Source organism: Pristiophorus japonicus, chromosome 12, assembly GCF_044704955.1.
Source record: "Pristiophorus japonicus isolate sPriJap1 chromosome 12, sPriJap1.hap1, whole genome shotgun sequence".
Lineage (NCBI taxonomy): Eukaryota > Metazoa > Chordata > Chondrichthyes > Pristiophoridae > Pristiophorus > Pristiophorus japonicus.
In genome coordinates, this window is record NC_091988.1 from 45142388 (window position 1) to 45148577 (window position 6190).

Consider the following 6190-nt stretch of genomic DNA (forward strand, 5'->3'; position numbering starts at 1 on the left):
GGAAGTGCAGGAAGAGATAAAGCCGTTCCAGCGGCGCAAAGATGAAATGTCCATACAGGCAGACTGTCTTCTATGGGGCAATTGTGTAGTGGTTCCCAAGAAGGACAGAGACGCCTTCATCAATGACTTCCACAGTACCCACGCAGGCATCGTAATGATGAAAGCGATAGCCAGATCCCACATGTGGTGGCCCGGTATCGATGCGGACTTAGAGTCCTGCATTCACAGATGTAATACATGCTCGCAGTTAAGCAATGTACCTAGGTGGGTGCCGCTAAGTTTATGGTCTTGGCCCTCCAAACCGTGGTCTAGGGTACACGTCGACTATGCAGGCCCGTTCTTGGGTAAAATGTTCCTTGTGGTTGTAGACGTGTACTCCAAGGATTGAATGTGAGATAATGTCAGCTAGCACATCCGCTGCCACTACTGAAAACCTGCGGGCCATGTTTGCCACACACAGCCTACCTGATGTCCTGGTGAGCGACAACGGGCCATGTTTTACCAGTGCCGAGTTCAAAGAATTCATGACCTGTAAAGAGATCAAACATGTCACATCTGCTCCGTTTAAACCAGCGTCCAATGGTCAGGCAGAGAGAGCAGTGCAAACCATCAAGCAAGGCTTGGAGAGGGTAACTGAAGGCTCACTGCAGGCTCGTCTATCCCGAGTACTGCTTAGCTACCGCACGAGACTTCCTTGCTCACTGGGATCCCACCTGTTGAACTGCTCATGAAAAGAGCATTTAAGACAAGGCTCTCGTTAGTTCACCCTGGCCTACATGAACATGTAGAGAGCAGGCAGCTTCAACAAAATACATACCATGATAGCGTAAATGTGTCACACGAGATTGAAATCAATGATCCTGTATTTGCATTGAATTATGGACAAGGTCCCAAGTGGCTTCCCGGCACTGTCATGGCCAAAGAGGGGAACAGGGTGTTTCGGGTCAAACTTTCAAATGGACTCATTCACTGGAAACACTTGGACCAAGTCAAACTCAGATTCATGGACTATCCTGAGCAACCCATCTTGGACTCTACCTTTTTTGATCCCCCAACACACACACCAGTGGCAACCGGCACCACGGTTGACCACGACGCAGAACCCATCATCCACAGCAGCCCAACAGGACCCAACACACCAGGCAGCCCACCAAGGCCAGCTGCACAGCAGCCCAGTGAGGGCCCAACAAATGATCCAACAATACCAGCTTTCACACCGAGACGATCAACCAGGGCAAGAATGGCCCAGATCGACTCACATTGTAAATAGTTACACTATTGACTTTGGAGGCAGTGTTGTTATATATGTGAACTTGTATTTACTCTGTACAAAGGGCTCATCCCCTGGAATCCCAACGGATCCCATAATCACTTGGGAGCACAGGTATTTAAGGAGGCCTCACAGGTTGGAGATGCACTCTGGAGACCTGCAATAAAAGTCTAAGGTCACACTTTACTTTGAGCTCACAGTGTTCAGTCTGACTCTTTCTCCATACATAACATTTACCTCTACCTCATTTTAATTATTTCAGTCATGCACTCTGTAAATTCTTCATCAATCTCAGTAACAAAGACAAATGCCCCAATGGTTAGATCTTACAATCAACTCTTGGGCAAGATTTGTCTCCCACTGAACAACAAAAAAGAAATTCAAAAGACAAAATGTGCCTCTCTTTCTTGGGCTCTTCAAATTGTTGATTGCCCTTCAAGTATTTTTGATCACTGTAATGTATTTGCTTCATGGGTTCTTTGCTTAAAGATTCATAGCAACACATTGCTATTAAGAACTAGTTGGTTTATTAACAAAGGTTTAACAATCACACTACACTTTACCAGTTCATCCACTAGGCTCACAATTGCATACCTCATCGTGGATGACCTAGACCCAACTGACTGGGGTTTTATTGAGTCTTGTGAACATCACGTGACTGGCTAAGCCACTCACAATGCAACAGCTCTACAAACCCGTGAGAATACTCACCGGTGCATACATTACAGTCAGTTTGCCCCATTTTCAGATCTGTCCAGTAACCTCTATTTCGGTTCCTTACCTGATGGATGAAAAAGCTCTCCTCTGAAAGTCTTTTGTCATGAATGAAAATGAGTAAAACTGAGAGCACAGAGGCTGATGCAATGGTCATGATTCTTGAAACTACTGGAATTCTTATAGAAAGTAGCTCAAATTTGTAGGGGAGGCCTATTGACTTTTGGAAGATTATGCATAATTTGCTTCAGGATTATAGCTTCAACCTTGCCAATCAGATCACATTGGCGAGGATAATCCTGAAGGGAACCAGGGCCATATGTAAAGAGTTTCCCTCCAGATCGCCGACAACAAGAACTTGCCTTTATAGAACTTATATTAATGCATGCTTTAAGATTTACTTTCTTATTTGTTTTTTAGAGTTAGTTTTACCTGTGTATATCGATTCATCACTGACTCTTATCTTAAAGGATAATTCTTTGGGACTCTACCAGGAGTATCTGTGTTTCTTTTCTGCATAACCAGCTCACTTTTTTTTTGTTCCTCTGTTGTTTAGCTATTCTGTTTTCCAGTTTGGTGCCTCTTTGACCTGATGTGGCCTTTGAGGGGTGTGATCTATGTAGAGAGCGTGCCGATCATTTAGGGTGACTATTTGTATCAGTTGTGCAGATACAAATCCAAACCTAGAAGGTGTGTGTGTGTGTGTATAGAAATTCTCATTTAAAGAAACAAGGATTTCTGCAGCGAACAATATTCCATTAACGCAAATAATGCCAATAGTAGCAAAACCGAAGAGTCAATATTGATACATTCTTTAAGAAATAGGAGTTGAACACTGCAGGGGCAGCAGGTAAGGAATTCCTGATGCAATCATTTCTTCGTTCATTGTTTTTTTATTTGGTTGTCCTCACTAATGGAAGACCTTGGCTAAAATTACATTGCAGCATTTCAAGAAAGCAATAATATAGAATACTTCCCAGTAGCAAAGATGTTAGGTGAGACACGTATCATTTCTGGCAAAAGCAGTATTGTACAACTGTTCAACAAAGCATGATAATGTGAGCATTCTATCTGTGTACCTGTGCCAAAAGAAGCTAATGGAACCATAGTGCTTTATGGCAGCATATGAAAGGCAGGTTTCTATCTATCAGCACAAATAATCTCATATTGAATATTGCATACCGTTGATGAGATGTCAAATACCGAGCACAGATTTGTGAATTTGTCAACTGTGAATAAAAGACTTGGGTTAGGCTTGGTATATTATTATTATAATTATTATTATTGGTTAAACAATAAAAGGTTTTCATGAAAACGTGTTTGACAAACTAGTTTTTGTTCAGGCTGGAACCATTCTATGAATCAATGGACGAAGGGCCAGAAGGTCCGTGCATCGTTTTTGAAACAATAATGACTGGACCTCAGTGCCATTCATTATAATGTCTTGAAAGACATGACACAAATGTCCCTCTTTCCTTTCCTCATGAAAGAATTTCAAGGCTGCATTTAGATACAGATTTTGTGCTTTAAAATAAATGATAAAAGATTTACCAAATCGCATTTCACAAAGAAATGTAGAAGTGTACAAAGCGATGGATACTGGAGCTTCAGATGAAACAATAAACATAGTTTCATCTCAAAGAAAACAATGCCTTTGTAATGTAGTAACACTTATTTCTGACAAGCAAGCTATGCAATTTGAATAGCTCACACTGCATTACTAGTTGGACTTCCTGGCGGGGGAGGGATGCTTCTCAGGGACAGTAAAAACCAGGAGACGAACCTAGCACACTTCCACAAAGTGTGCCTTCTAGCAGGCAATACAAAGTGCATTTGCAACAATGCCTCCTATTCATGCAACACTCAACAACCTCTTTACTGCTTTCTGTCTCCTTAAGGTGGATTAGAACTCCTGGGCGGGAAGCTAGGGGAGCTGAAGGCCATCCTGCCCGAGAGTGTCCATGGGAAGCCTCGGCTGATTTTAAAGGCAAGGCCTCATTTGGATCCTGCTGGCCAACTGCCCACATGAAAACCGCGGAAGAGGCAGCTGGCCAGCTTTGGGCGGGTTGAAGTTAGAGGGCCCGGAGGCTGCCTGCCAGAACCAACGTTAGTCGTGGGAGGGGATCAGGCCATCTTACAGTGTTAATGGGAGGAGCCTAGGGGAGCAAAAGCCCAGACAAAGGCATCCCTGCTCCTTCTGGCCCCAATAATTGGTCTATTGGTCTACTTTCCCGCCCAGTAGACCAATTAAATGCCAGTGGGGTCTTATTAAAAAGAAAGAAAGATTTGCATTTATATAGTGCCTTTCATGACCAACAGATGTCCCAAAATGCTTTAGAGCCAATGAAGTACTTTTTGAAGAGTAGTTATTGTTGTAATGTAACAACCAATTTGTGTACAGCAAACTCCCACAAACAGCAATGTGATAATACTAGAAAATCTGTTTTAGTGATGTCAAGTATTGGCCAAGACACCAGGGATAACTCCCCTGCTCTTCTTTGAAATAGTGCCAAGGGATCTTTTACATCTACTTTAGAGAGCAGACAGGGCCTCAATTTAATGTCTTATCTTTGACAGTGTAGTACTCCCTCAGCACTGCACTGGAGGGTGAGCCTAGATTTTTTTGTGCTCAATTCTCTGGAGTAAGACTTGAACCCACAATCTTCTACGTCAGAGGCAAGAGTGCTACCCACTGAGCCACAGCTGACACTGACAAGTGGATTTGTTAAAGAATGTAATATGCAAATGTCTCAATCTCAGGATTTCTATGTGGCATGGAATAGGACTTCTGTATATAAGGACTAACATAAACTCTCTTGAGGAACACATCATTGACGCTTTCTAGTTTGGATATAGAAACAAAAGGAGCATTGTTGGACTACAATTCATTAAAAAGTCAGACAGATCAATAAATTATTATTAATGCCATAAGTAACCTGTGTGAACTTGATGCCATTGCAGAACTTTCAATGTCTACATTATATTCAGGCAACCAGAAACATCTCATCCAGGCGTTCCAATGTGTCAGTCCATTTTTGGGTTGTATATAAAAAAAGATTGATTACTGGCTGCAATCTGAATTATCATTGAAAGTTTCTGAAGTGGGACTTGAAGCCACTTCCTTCTGATACAGATGCAAGGCTACTACAAACTGAGCCATAGCTGACACTGATATCACACTACCTATATATATTAATGAGGCTCCTAGCTGAAACAGTTGGGTGCCTTGGCTGGCTAAAGTTTAGGCCAAAAGAAGGTGGTAGGTAGGAATCCAGTGGGAATGGGATGGTAACCCTTTGCACAACTATTTTACCTGCACAAAAATCTATTCCAACCAGGTGAGGTGGATTAATTCACTCTCTTTGGTCCCTATTTTCCACTTGATGGATTTTTGGCACCCGCTCATGTTAACGTACGATTTTTTTGTGTACGTTCGCGCCAGAAAAAAAATCGTGACTTTCGTCAAACAAATATTTTAATTTGGCGCCACACTCTCTGCAGTTATCTGGGGGGCAGAGCTTTAAGTCTGTGCTAAAAACTCTCTGGGCATGCGCGAAAATAGAACCTTCCTGGTCTGGATCAGACATATTTAAAGACCCCTTTGTGATCAGATCATTTTTCCTTTTGTGATCGGATCGTGCTGGCTGGATCATTCTACAATTTTGAGCATTAAAACCTGCAAAACATGGCTGAGAGGGAAGTGGAAGAGGAATTCAAAGGACAAGGAGAAGGAAGGGCCATTCGATTTCTCCCACACAAAGTGGTATTCCTGGTAGATATCATTGAGAGGAAATGGGATCTACTGGCAATTCGGGGGAAAAGCAAAAAAAAGTAAAACCTGCTATAATGGCTCAACGTTGGGATGATGTTGCTGCAGAGTACAAGGCAGTAGCCATCACCCGGAGAATCGGTGGGCAGCTGAAAAAGAAGTGGCAGGACCTAGGACAATTAGTTAAAGTAAGTATGCACTGCAATTACATTTGTAAATGCGTGTGTGTGTGTGTGTTTGTGGTGACTACACAAAAGGACCCTCTCTTAAAAAGTTCTATTTTCATCTTTGCAGTTGAACATTGGGTATGGAGAGAAAGCAGGAAAGGGGTACTGAGGTTAATGATCTTATTGAATGGTGGTGCAGGCTCGAAGGGCCGAATGGCCTACTCCTGCACCTATTTTCTATGTTTCTATGTTTCTATGTTAAGCTCAGGA